This window comes from Chrysochloris asiatica, unplaced genomic scaffold (genome assembly GCF_000296735.1).
Source record: "Chrysochloris asiatica unplaced genomic scaffold, ChrAsi1.0 scaffold00282, whole genome shotgun sequence".
Lineage (NCBI taxonomy): Eukaryota > Metazoa > Chordata > Mammalia > Afrosoricida > Chrysochloridae > Chrysochloris > Chrysochloris asiatica.
Genome location: NW_006408800.1, coordinates 3,456,805 through 3,457,110, shown reverse-complemented (window position 1 = coordinate 3,457,110; position 306 = coordinate 3,456,805).

Here is a 306-nt window from a genome sequence, read left to right as displayed (position 1 = left end):
TATAGGGCCGTTATGAGTCGGAACCAACTCCACAGCACGTAACCACGACCACCACCAGCCACTGTTGAATTACAAGTTTGTTTAAATATCTTAAGGTTTCTTAAGATATTTAAGATATCTTAAGGGAAATGTATGTTTATTTCCCTAAATTTAAATTTGGCTTTCTAAGATTCTTTAAAGTTGCCTTTATCTAATTAGAATCAGCGCTGGACCACAAAGTCAGTTTGAACTGCAAGGTTGGGAGTTCCAATCCACCAGCCACTCCTCTGAAACTTTGTACAGAGTAAGAACCGACTCAATGGCATT